This window comes from Amphiprion ocellaris, chromosome 13 (genome assembly GCF_022539595.1).
Source record: "Amphiprion ocellaris isolate individual 3 ecotype Okinawa chromosome 13, ASM2253959v1, whole genome shotgun sequence".
NCBI classification, from domain to species: Eukaryota; Metazoa; Chordata; class Actinopteri; family Pomacentridae; genus Amphiprion; species Amphiprion ocellaris.
Window position 1 is genome coordinate 16,830,047 of NC_072778.1, and position 12,210 is coordinate 16,842,256.

Sequence of the window (12,210 nt, forward strand, 5' to 3'; positions counted from 1 at the left end):
TTCAGAACTCATCACCGCCGCCTTCACATGTGCATTAATGCATATGAATAATGTGAAGAAATGTAGCGGCTGCAAAGAAGTAGGTGGCCAGTAATAGTAAATTCTTCCTCATGCATATCAGTTTGTTCTTAGAAGTAAGTTTATTGTTGGAAGAGGAGGGGAGGAGTTTTTTTATTCTTAATACACAACTATCAACAGGATGTGTCTCTTCCAAAACAGTGTCTGGATAGGGTCCTGCTGTTTTGACACTTTCCATTTAACATAGCTGCTTGTTAGAGATCCCTGTGGTTTTGTTGCACTTTTTTCTACGTTAATGTGTAGATGTATTTTGTAAAAAGAGTTTTTGTCAGTGCGTGTGCATTGGCATTTGCTGTATACACCTCATGGCACCCTGAAGAGCATTCAATACTGTGACTACGCTTACTGCAGTGCTCCCAAACCATCGCTTCTGCACTCATCATAAAAACATGTCCTCTTGGGAATTACTACAAATATAAAACATAGAAGAAAAAAGAGATGGTATTTCACCTTACTACAGTAACACAAACTATGAAACATAACAGCAAATTTAAACCAAAGCCTGATTTAGGTAAAACATTTGCCAATGCAGAACAGTTTTTTAGTTTGTGTGTGTTTTTTTTTTTACTTGCTCATTTACTATCTGTATGTTGCAGAAACAGGGTGAGTAGGAACATATAGCTTATTAACGGATGTCTGCTTGCTGGGATGATTTATTTGAACTGTTGAGAAGAATTAGTGGAATTGCTGTGTTCTACATTTGTTGCGGAAAGCTGGAACACCGTGACGAATGGTGAGGCGTGGAGCAGAGGGCAGGGGTTTTAAAACGTCAGGGGTTCAGATGCGTGGCTTCTCTTGGTATGTGCCTCGACTACATGAAACTGACCACCTCAGTGCAAACACATGCACACACTATGGCATTTAGGTGCCAGTTGCTGCTGTCATGAGGCTTGTAAGTATATTACTGGCAGCTGTAATAACCTCAGACTGACAGGTTGAAGGTATCAAAGTTTCTTCAAGGTAAACGGAAGACTCTTCAAGACATTTTAATGTCACTTGGAAGTAGATATAGGACTCATGCCACCTCTGAAATCTAGATGAAAAGAAAGTTCTCTCGGAGTACATGTAGACTTGTTTCTAAGCTGAGATTTTATTTTAAGTCCAGTATTCAAGGATTTTTGAGGACTTCTATATATATGAAATATATAAAAAAATTTCAAATCTATCTTACCGACATATGCTTACGTTCACAAATAACTGACTGAAAACATAACCAGAGGGCAATCATATTTATATTTGAAGCAGTCAGCCCTGTAACAGGTAAAGACTTGTCTACTGCTGTTTTCTTCAGTTCAGTGAACTGCTGTATAGTGCCATTAACACCCTCTTATGGTGAGATTGTTGCATTTACTGTACAAAAAGTCGGGAAAAGTGTATTATTAGTGGAATATTTCAGCTCTTTTTCGCATTTCTTCATAACAAGCAAAGTCTCTGGTAGCAATATTTTTACCAGCAATGTCAAACTTTCTGCAATCCAAACCATGACTGTTACAAGGCATCGTGGATTAAAACCTTGTGTTAATAAGTAATGGTAAATGTACCTCCTTTGATCCATTAAATTCAGTCTTACACCCTGCATCACTGGATGACAATGGCTTTAAAAAAAAAAAAACTACTACTTTCTTTTAATCCCTTTGCTTTGCTCAATGAATAGACACATATTCATGCACAATAGGTCAAGCAACACAGGTTACTCGCAGGTAAACAGTCAGACACAAAAGGGAGCTTTGTGATTTGCCTCAGGGCACCGACAGGGAACAACACCCACTTTTTCACAGAGGGAAAGAGAGAGTTGGATGGAAAGGGAAGTGAGAGGGGAGAAAAATGAGAGAGAATGAGAGGGATAGAGGGAAGGAGGATGAGAAAGAGGGAGAGATCACAGGAAAGCAAAGATAGGAAAGCGAATGTTTGGCATTTGAAGGTAAAAGCAGCAGCTCAGAGCAATGACTCTGCCTATCTGAATCGGAAACAAAGATGAGCATGCTGATGTGTAATCAGCCTCATGAGCCATGTTGTGTAATGGTATGAGACAGTCAGCTCCCAGGCTTTAAAAACAGAACTGGGTAAACTACTACTACTACCATTACTACTACTACTACTACTACTACTACTACTGCAGTGCACTTATGCACATTGCTAATTGGGTTTGTGCTTTTTATTCCACCTTATTGCGATTTTGCTTTGTTCAAACAGTTGGGATGAAGAGACAGAGAGAGAGAAAGACAGGCAGACTATCGATCTGGAAACAGGATTTAAGATTCAGCAAAGAGGTGCTGATTTAGGTTAAAGGTTACAGCAGCATTAAAAAAAAAACACAAACTACTACAGACGTCCAACCTGCCAGACAGTCATCTCATAACAACAGTGGTGACCTTCCCTGTTAATGCTGGCCAACACAACCGGCATACAGAGGCTTTCAAAGCAGCCCAACAACAAGCCTGTTTCCTCTTACTGTCAGCTGAGCTCAGCAGGATTATCAGAACTCTGCCGAGTTCAATGTTTGGCATTCGGCACCGCAAGGGATGAATTATGTGTAGTGACACTTCAACACTCTGCTGATGACTTTGTGCATCTCATCACTATTTGACAGGATATCAATTCTCGTGCAGCGGCTCAGTTCAACGCTACCCAGAGGCAGAAATCAGCTGGATTCTTAAGTCAGTTCATTGATTTTAAGGTGGAATAAAAATAGCATATACATTAGACTGTTGTGGCTTCAGGAATTCTAAAAATGTGAAAAGGGATTAAAATGTAATCAAAAGTCATAATAATACAGGAAGTTTAGTGATATTCTCAAAGAAAGTAATAATCTGCTCCTATCAACTTCACTAGTAAGTATCAAAGTCTCAACTTCAGCAAAAATTTGACAGCAAATCCTGCTTTTCTGTAGGAAACCCGCCGATCTGGAGAAAATGAGGATGCCTTAAAGACCCTTATGTATATATAATTCTAAACACAACCGAGATAAGCTGTAAACATCCCAAGTGTGTGTGTTTCATGGCCAGTTTACTGCTCTCCAGCTGAGCCTATGAACCTCCTTAAATAAGCAATGTGACAGCAACACATGATTCTCTCAGCTGAATCATTCTAACAACAGTCTGATGCGCAGGCTGGTGCTATGCGCTCATAGGAGTTACAGGGGACTATGAAACAAACTATAAATGAGGTTCACTGTCAATACACGTCACTGGATCATTCCGATAACAACAACAACAAAACTATATAAATGCAATGTTTCGCCACCAAAACGCGCATCAGTCGGAGAACCTCCTGTTCTACGCTCTGTCCCTACATGATCATATCAGCTGTAGATCCGCGTGTCTTCAGTGTTTTCCCAAACATAGGAGAAAATCTGCCCAAGCGCAAGTTTGATATCCTACCCCGGACATGTTCATGCGTGTTACAATCGGCTCCATGTCCAAAAATTTAAGGCAACACACGTCAAGAGAAATCCCAGTGGACGGTGGGAATAAAAACCACCCGGGTTCCCATTTCTGATCCCGGGCGCTTCTTTCACCCCCGCGGCGCGTCTGCCACAAACCCTGAACCCCACCAAACACAGCCAGACACCTCAGAGCGCGGAGGGGAGGGGTTTCAGACACCTACCAGCTTTACATGCCCAACACTCTTTTCTTCTGTCATCTTGAAAGTAGCCCCGGAATGAAAACACAGGAGGGTTGGACAGAAAAGAGGCTGAACAGAGCCGGGACTCCTTCTCTCTCCGCGTCTGATCCAAAAGGCGCAGCGGCAGCAGAAGAAGCAGCAGCGCAGCGCAAAAGGAGGAAGAAAAAAAAAGAATACACCAGCCTGGTGCGTTCAGTGTGAGTCGGGTTACACCGCTCCGCTGGCGACAGCTCCCAGGCAAGCGGAATATTCAACTTTGGAAAAATGAGAAAGGGAAAGAGAGCGAGAGAGAGAGAGCGAGAGAGGAGGGAGGGAGGCAGACAATCACAGGAAAGCGGCTCCTCCTACCCATACAATGCAAAAAGCAAAAGCCAGCAGATAGAAGCTTCACTGCGTTGAACTGAGCAGCTCTGGACACCAGTGCCACCAGTGAAACCCAATTACTAGTGCATGTGTGCGTATTCATCAGCAAACCACTAGCCACAGTTTATTTCTACACTTTATTGGGCAATCATATCTCAATCTAAGGGCAAAGTAGGTGATAATAAGTGTTGACTTAATGGGGCAGAGTTAACTTTGTTACCTAGCAACCAACACTAGTGAAATGCTCAGAGGTCACACAGAGAGGTCACAACATTCACCTCTACAGAAGCAGTTACAGATTAGTTTTTCCAGCCCCGGTGACGAATGAATTAATCATTCTTCATTTCTTATTCTGGAGAAATGATGCAACGGCGGGTAATAAAAGCAGGCCTCAGATATATTAAATATCCTGCGTTGCTCATTGTTATCAGTAAGTAAAACAGCTAAGTGGTACCACATTCAACTGCAAAAAAAAAGGCCCAAAGGCAGCAATTAGAATATTCATAGATTTAAACTTGAGCAAAATTGGTTTATATTAATGGAGATATCACACTTTAATATCCTGGATTCATTACGTGATTCTGTGTGTGTGTGTTCCAAGTAAAGCCTGTGCATTTTACTCTTTTATGACACTTTTTTTTTACTAAACAGCAGGTTATTTGTCCCTCTTTTTCCCCCTAAAACATTCCTATCACATTCCTACAGGTTCTCTCACATACTGGAGAGATGTGGAACAAAATATGCCAGAGAATCGCTTTAACTTTGTTCTGGAGAGCTGAGTGAGCCGCCTGTGTCTGCAGGTGTGTGTTCTGCTGCTTTGGTGTGAGTCTGTGTGTGCAGAAACAATGCAAAGGTTAAGTGGTTTTGCAGAGTTTTCCAGCAGACTACTCCAGCATGTTGTTGCTGCTCTCTGCCAGCCCTGCCCTGCACTTGTCTGGCCTCACACTCCTTTTATTAACATTTCACCCTCATGCACTGCTCTCCACATGCGCTGAGGTTGCCCTGTGTTAAAAGAAATGGTGCAAAAATAGCCAGAATAATGTATTATTGATGATTTGCCATGGTGGCTAATTTCGGTTTACCTGGAAAAAAAAAAAACGGACTGAAAGCGCCCATTTAAATTTAAATTCTGTGGTTCTGGACAGCTGCAGGGAGCTCACACAACTCGCCGTTAACAGGCTGTTTTGTGCACCTCCTTGAATCTCTACAGTGGAGATGAAGAGTGCAAAGTTAGCCCATAGAGCTGCAGCAGCCTCGTTAATGCAGACGCACAGTAGGGAGGCTGCTGTGGGTAAACAGCGCCAGACAAGGTGTGGCCTGACAAGCAGGTGTGCTCTCCGTCTGTCAACAAAAGATACTACAAAGCATCTGAGCATCTGTCTGTTCCTTTAAGCTCACTGCTTACTGTATGTATATGTTTCCCTGTGTTGGCTATAGCTGCAAACACAGCTGCCGGGTCTGTTCTAGTCTTGATAACCGTTTGTGCCTTACCTCTTTGCCAAACCCTGACTTCCTGACTGCAGCAGTGCTGACCTACCAGAGCGTAAATCGTTCTGCTGATCTGCTCCGCACCCTAAGATAGAGCCTACCTGTCATCTGTCTCTGTGCTCGGCCTATTTTTCATCAAGATACTGGAAAAGCACCGCGGTGTCAAGGTGGTATTACCTGACAAACAGGTCAAACAGTGTTTTAGTTTGATTACAGAACCAACAAACATCACATTTTGTTTGCTTGGTCAAAGAGGCCAACCTAAATTGCACCTTTGAAAACGGTATCCATCACGCCGAGAAGACAGTAAAGACTCACTTATAATTTTACAAACAAAAATCTGCAAATGTATATAGTTTGACTTGTTTGCAAATGATTATCATGTACTTAATGTCATAAGCGTGATGTAGATTACTGTACAATTCCTTTTTTTCATGACTGCCCTATATGTGAAGTTGTTAAAAGCACACTCTTTCTTGAGCATGTGGTTAGAGGAGCTACAAGTGAATATTGCTTTAATTCCCAGCGAGGGTATTTTGGAAGTTAATAGGTCTTTTACCCTTTGAGCCTGGCAGAATGGTTGACTGACTGACTGCACAGACTAAGCCTGGATTCAGCCTCAGGCATCCATCAGTGCTGTCTTCACTCACTGACTACACTGAACATCTGAATTTTGTGTAACTGGCTGTCATCTGCAGCTTCAACGCTGAGCACTCTAAATGAACTCAGCAATTTGTGGGTTGGACGGTACTAATGTATGTTTACTCAGAGTGTGTACAAAGCAGCTCCTTTCTCCTGCGCTGCGATTGGTCGGGGGATAGCTATTGACGTTTTGTTAGAAGCCTGTTTCTTTATTTTTCTCTGAGTCACTTGCATTGTATCATGCTGCTTTGTGATTACAGCAACCATATCAGCAGATATACAGCTGATAAAAATGGATTAGTCTTAGGATTTCAGTCATAAAGTAAAGCCTTTAACTTACTGAAGATAGTGAACTTGAGCCTGCCATTACATTCACATGACATACTCTTACTAAGCATTACACTGCACTCTTTTGAATGTGACTTAAGCCATTGGTCAGCCATCAGATAGCACACTTGTTGCCTGAAAGCTACATGTGTGTCGTCTTATGCTGCTGCCACCACTGGAGAGTCTCTTCATACTGTATCTCATAAACCACCTTGCACATGTAGCTTCTAAATCGAACTTCCCCTAAGAAGGAAACTATCCTCAATCCCTGCAGTGCTGGGTTTGCCGTTTCACTGTGGGAAATGATGAGGTCAGGACCATTAAATGTCAGTGACATACAGGACCTACATATACATAATACTGAATTCACCACAAGTTGGCTGATGTATTATTTTACAGTTTGAATGAACCCAATATCAGGCTTAAGTTACCAATTTATATATTACTTTTATGTGCAGCTGCTTCATTCATCACAGAACATCAAATTATCCTTGTAATAGGGATTCCATTAACTTTACTAAAACACTATTTGCAAACAGAGATGTAATCATGAGGAAGCTTTCCTCAGGAAAGGCACAAGATGGCACAAACATTGACAGGAACATTAAAAATTAGAGTGTTTCATTTCAACTGATACCTATATTCACTGCTCTTTTAAAACATATATTTCTAATCGAGATCAGCAGAAAAGATATGTTTATTTTGGATTCATCCACCTATATTTCAGTGTAATTGCTTTATATAAATCATTGAACACAGTTATTAATTTTAATGTTAACACGAATATGAAAAACAATGATTCTGAGTCACTGGGTGCACAGAGGGCGACCAGGGTGAAGTCGCTGCACCATGTTGAAGTAAAGGTTCCAAGTGGCTGACCAGGATCAGGTATCACTGGACAGAGATCCAAGACGCAGTCTGACAAGTAAATCAGTCCTTGGAGGGTGTTTCTTCGTTATGCATGCACAGGGGCAACAAGAGGCCCAGACAACCACGGACTAGCGCACTTCGCGAAACCTGCATGGAAATCAATGGGGAGAACAACGGATGGTGAAGAGGCTCCACTATCACAGTATGTTAAACTATTCAGAACCATGGTGGTAGGACATCTGGGGTTTGCTCATGTGACCAAACTTTGCAATTTTCATTTTGTGCCCATGGTAGTTTGCATCTGACGCATTTAAGTGAAACTATCGAACATTCTATTGGAATATTTTTTAATTGCTACTGATGAAGTGTCTCTTGCTGGTACATATGACTATCGTTCTCTCACCCAGCCTTACAGTAATTTCCCTCTAATTGGCTCTATTAGCTTTTCTGTTTCTGTTGTGTGCCAGGATCAAAAAGTCTCGACTGACATCCATGTTGTGTGTCAAAACAGTTACCGATAGCAGCTAATGAATATTACTGCAATTCTATGAGCTGTTCTTTATGTTGTTCGTGACAATGTTAGACTGCTACTAGATGAGGACATCAAGAGGGCAGACAACAATGGTGCTTGTTGTCCTCTCCAAATTTAGCCAATCAGCGTTGTCTTCTCACAGTTGAACCAATCAGCTTCGAGCCCCTTACAGCAGTTTTCCAGAGTCCAGGGTTTTTGGGTTTTTTTTACCCCTGAGTAGGCACTCTTTTCTATGCCCCAAAACAGCCCTGAGGTTCAGGATTTTTAGTGGGCGGTTCCTGTGATCTGAACACAAAAGTTCGGCCACAAAGCTTTTCCATTCGAAAATGGCTGATTTGTTTGTCAACAAAAACAACCACTTGATGCCACTGATATTAATACACATGTATAAGAAAAAATAATTGAAACCACTTTTGTTCGACTGTATATAAACAAAGGGGATTCTCAGAAAACAAAGACATGATAGAAACAGTGATGAATCCATATGAAAGGCAAAGGGCCAGTGACAGAATTAGGACGAGCTGGAGGACTGAGGCTGCTGTTGACAGTAAACACACTAGCCACTGGAGACTTGGCCTCACTATTGTGCTGCTGTGGCCCGGGCAAGGGGCATATTACATATCAAATTACCATCAGCAGCAGCACTTGACAATGCTTGTGTGTGTGCCTGTTGAACACACACACACACACATACACACAAACTCATGCACTCCGAAGTGCACACTTGCATGACAAATCACCAATACCACTGAACAGTGTGTGTCCAGAGGATGTGCATCAGCTCCTCTCTTCCTCTTTCCTCTCCCAGCCCACAGCTCATCAGGGACTTATTGTACAGAACTAGTCTGTCTGTGTACTGCAGTAACACAAAGTGATCAGGAAAAACACTCACTCACAGACATTAAAAAAAAAAGCCTTTGTTCCCTTCAGAACATAGGAATCTTTGGCCAAGTGCAGAAACCTCAGGAGAGGGAGATGTGATGTAGTTAGTATTCTGTGCCCGCATGCGCTTCTAACCATTGTGGTGTGTGTATATATATGAACTGTTCAGTAGCAGTCATTTTATTTTAATTTTAATCAACTGTAACCATTATTTCTTTGATTACAGTCGCCCATTATTAACCTACTGACATCTAACATCACTGTGAATACTTTCAACCATTTCTCTTTCATTTGGCACAAATGTATCATTAACACAACAGTAGTACTGCAACAACAGTTTTGTTGCATAGTTATGTTAAAAGTGGTATCTTCTAGCTATCTAATTCCCATTTTTACAAAAGAATTACACAAAAACAGAACAATAAACGCACAGAGGGCATAAACAAACAAGTTGCTGGGTGCGCCATCGCACCATCAGTTTTCCATTAGTCTCGCCACCTCATATCTGATATTTTTCACCAACGGAGTCGGGCTGCAAATATTCAGCTTTCGCATCCTACGCAGAGAAAAAAAAAACAATTCATAAGTGCCACAAGGACAAGAATGTTGTTTCTTTGCATTTGAAAAATAGAGACTATTCTGAGTCTTTAAAAGCTCTTCAAGTATAGGACTGAAGTTTATACAGTCATATTTGTAGATGTACTACCCTAAGTAGAATTACTGACTTGATAAATTCTTATTTAAATTCCTGGTTTGGTATGGATACTCACATTTAGACAGTAAAGAGGTCAAATTAGTGTCACATTGGTGAGAGGAGACCAGATGTGAGCTGGCAGTGTAAACCAAACCGGACATAGCGACCACCGTTTGATAAAATACTGCTGTGTCCATTGAATGACTGTGTGTGTCTGCACGCTGAGCAGAGAGAACGCTCAGACTTTCTTATCATAGTCACATTGCCTTCTTCACCCTCTGGCTGCACACCAAGACAGGCTGGAGCCGAACATGGGCTGTTTGTGGACATAGAGCAAAGTCTGAGGAGCAACTACGAACCACTGTGTTTGTTTCTACCAAAAGTAAGAGAGAGAGAAAAGAAAACCGACACATTTCCTACAAGGTCATTTGAAGGGACACAGCGGTGATCCATGTGCTGCAAGGTTAAGAATGTGTTTGTCATCCATAGCACAAAAAAACATGTTAGATAAAAGAGACTGTTCAAAAATTGCACAACACAAGGAATGAGCACAATTTCTATTAAAATGACTAAAATACATCAATTGATCATATTTACTGTATTCGACCTTTGCAATGTCATGTTAAGTGTGGAATTTATAGGACAATTTGATTAAAATGTTTCTTAACCCCTTAATTAGGGCTGAACAATTAGAGGAAAATATCTTATCTCTGTACTATATATACTCTGATGGATATTGCAATTTAATTTGCAAAACATTTTGTAAAGTCAATCCTCAGTTCTATATTCACTATTGAACAGATTCAAAACATATGGTGAAGCATTACCACATGAGATACCACCAAAAGCGTGACTGTCACATGAGGAGAACGGCATGAATTTGTAAAACCACTGACACAATAGTCTAACTCAGATGTGTTTCCTGCTATGTCCTAAGTTACAACCTTTGCAATTTGCTAACTGCATTGTTTCAAGTCACAATTTAAACCCTCAACACTGTCATTTTTACACAATTTTTTACATAATTACACTGCTTATCTAGCCAGTAATGTGCATGCATCATCATTTATATTGGATAATATGGAACATTACAGAATTTAGGAGCTTTGGGACACCTTAAGAGAATCATTATGCATAACCAGTTTATCAAAAAGAGCTGAAGAGAGACTGAGCTTGACATATAAAGCCAATCTGCACATTTTTTTTTACATTTATTTTATGATAACTGCTGAAATATGTTGTAATCTGTCAGTGAAGCTTAATACACTTGATGCATCAAAACATCATTACGGCCACAGTGTATATATATATATATATATATATATATATATATATATATATATATATATATATATACATATATATATATATATATATATATATATATATATATATATAAGGAATGACAAAGACAACCATAAAAGATGAGTAAAACATTAAAAATGGAAAAAAGGAGACAAGCCTTTTTTTTTTTTTTTTTTTTAAAGGAATCAGCTGTACAAAGCTGCACATCACAGCAACAACAACCATTCTCTTTGTGAACCAAACCAAAGTTTCATGACAACACTGTTAACACTTATGTAAGCTTTCATATTAACATGGCTGTCTGAAACCTTTAAACGGAATCCAGAGTCAAATCCAGCTTTAAAAACATGTTTCCATAATGTCACATTTGTGTTCTCTGCTTGAGTAGCTGCCCGGCTCTGGAACATCCAGCTCGATGTCAGCTGTCACAATCTGTAGGATCAAGGAAGCTGCGTGTTTCATCTAATGATGCAACAAGTTGAGTTTTGGTTTACCACAATACTGGTGGCCTAGTAGCACTAGACTGTATGATATTGAGCAGAGTGCTTTGTTTCCACAGACTTGAGGATTATTTGTTTGTGTGTGTTGTCGTTAATTTAAAATACAACACAGCTGGGAAACAAACGCATTAGTTCTCTGCAGTTAGTGGCTCCCACATCGCTCTTACTTTACTTGGGTGCTGATGTCTTCACAAAACCATTAATATTATGCATTTTACTTAGTCGTGGGCCACAGAGCTATGAGGAAGATTTAAAGGAGCTCACTCAACAGTTGGAAGCAGATGTGCAGAAAACAGCCCTTTTGTGTCTTACAAATGAGCGAATGTGGGTATTTATTGCTATATCTATCTCATGACAGCCTTCAAGCATCACTATATCAATACTTATATTCAATCCAAAAAAAATTTAATCAAATAACCGATTTGTAATTTTTACCATTTAACTGACTAACGATTGTAGTTTTACAATATATATTTTTAAGTGTATATGTTTAGATGTGTTAAAAGTCCAATCAATAGAAAAACAGATGGCAGGTTTCAGTGTTTTGATTCGTGTTTATTCTTGTAATAACAGGCCTTTGAAACACATTCCAAATTGGAGAGCTGCTTAGTATTGCTCAGTTACAGATACGGTGAGTCATGTAAAATCAGTATCTGACATCTTTTATGCACCACTGCTGTTGTTTAGGATTAAAGACATTTGGAATTGGCTCACTTACCTCCTTTCTGTTCCACTGGATCAATAGGGCCCTCCTGCTAAGCACTTAGAATATCATTCCTCCTATGGCAAGGATCGTATATGCTTCCTCTAGAAGGTTTGAAGCTAAAACTTGTGATTCAGTACATTGCATTAGCTGTAGTCTCAATAATATTTTTTTTTTCTGTTTGGAGAGCTCCACTGTGTAA

General features: G+C 40.2%; 1 protein-coding gene across 6 annotated transcripts in view; it reads right to left on the bottom strand.

Annotated features, from left to right (window-relative positions):
- The window catches only part of mid2 (midline 2), a 149,939-nt gene that overhangs the window by 92,841 nt on the left and 44,888 nt on the right, over positions 1-12,210 (bottom strand). The window contains exon 1 of one of the 6 annotated variants that reach the window (XM_055016617.1): positions 3,685-3,987. The exons of 4 other annotated variants lie outside the window; for them this stretch is intronic. The gene's annotated coding sequence lies outside the window, so the exon portion shown is untranslated. Of the gene's footprint in view, positions 1-3,458; positions 3,599-3,684; positions 3,988-12,210 lie in introns of those variants that run through there. One more of the 6 variants, XM_055016619.1, reaches the window with a different exon arrangement.